This window comes from Limulus polyphemus, unplaced genomic scaffold (assembly GCF_000517525.1).
Source record: "Limulus polyphemus unplaced genomic scaffold, Limulus_polyphemus-2.1.2 Scaffold4269, whole genome shotgun sequence".
NCBI classification, from domain to species: domain Eukaryota; kingdom Metazoa; phylum Arthropoda; class Merostomata; order Xiphosura; family Limulidae; genus Limulus; species Limulus polyphemus.
Genome location: NW_013669879.1, coordinates 78,255 through 78,969, shown reverse-complemented (window position 1 = coordinate 78,969; position 715 = coordinate 78,255).

Here is a 715-nt window from a genome sequence, read left to right as displayed (position 1 = left end):
AACTAGGGACGGCTAGCGCAGATAGCTCTCGTGTAGCTTTGCGCGAAATTCAAAACAAACAAACAATTCTTCACTGAAAGTAGTTATCATCATATAACAACCTCTTCCCAGTGGATATGGATGAGATTGTTCTGGATGATCATCTCTTCTGAACAGGATCGATTAACCTTATATTGATATACTTACTTTTGCAGAGTGGCTCATATAATTTGGTTTGTATCAGCCTGAGACTAGTCTGAAGAGTATTGGAATCCCATGACTTTTATAACTATAAGAACTACCAGGTGGAACTTGAAGCAACTAACACTGTTTTACGACCTTCGTTCGAACTTACATACACACAATTGTTTTCACTACCAGAACTGGATGACGGTGGTCTGAAAATTAGAATTCAGCTAAAATGAATCAAAAACACGTGTGTGTGTTTTTTAATAGAATTTATCAAAGTCAAGAGATCTCCATAATCCCATGAAGTTGTTAGACTATAAGGTCCTAGTCGAAAACAAAAACACATCTGTGTTTATTAGTATTGGGCGTTGAAAACATCCTTTGACTTCATGAGCTTGAGAAACCAAATGGATACAATATATGAACTATAAAAGTGAAAACTATAAATATAATGAAATAACATGAAAAATAAGAATTTTTGTCAAAAACATTTTTTTTGTTATGTTAAGAAAATACGTAAAATTAATCAACGGAATTATTTACTGTC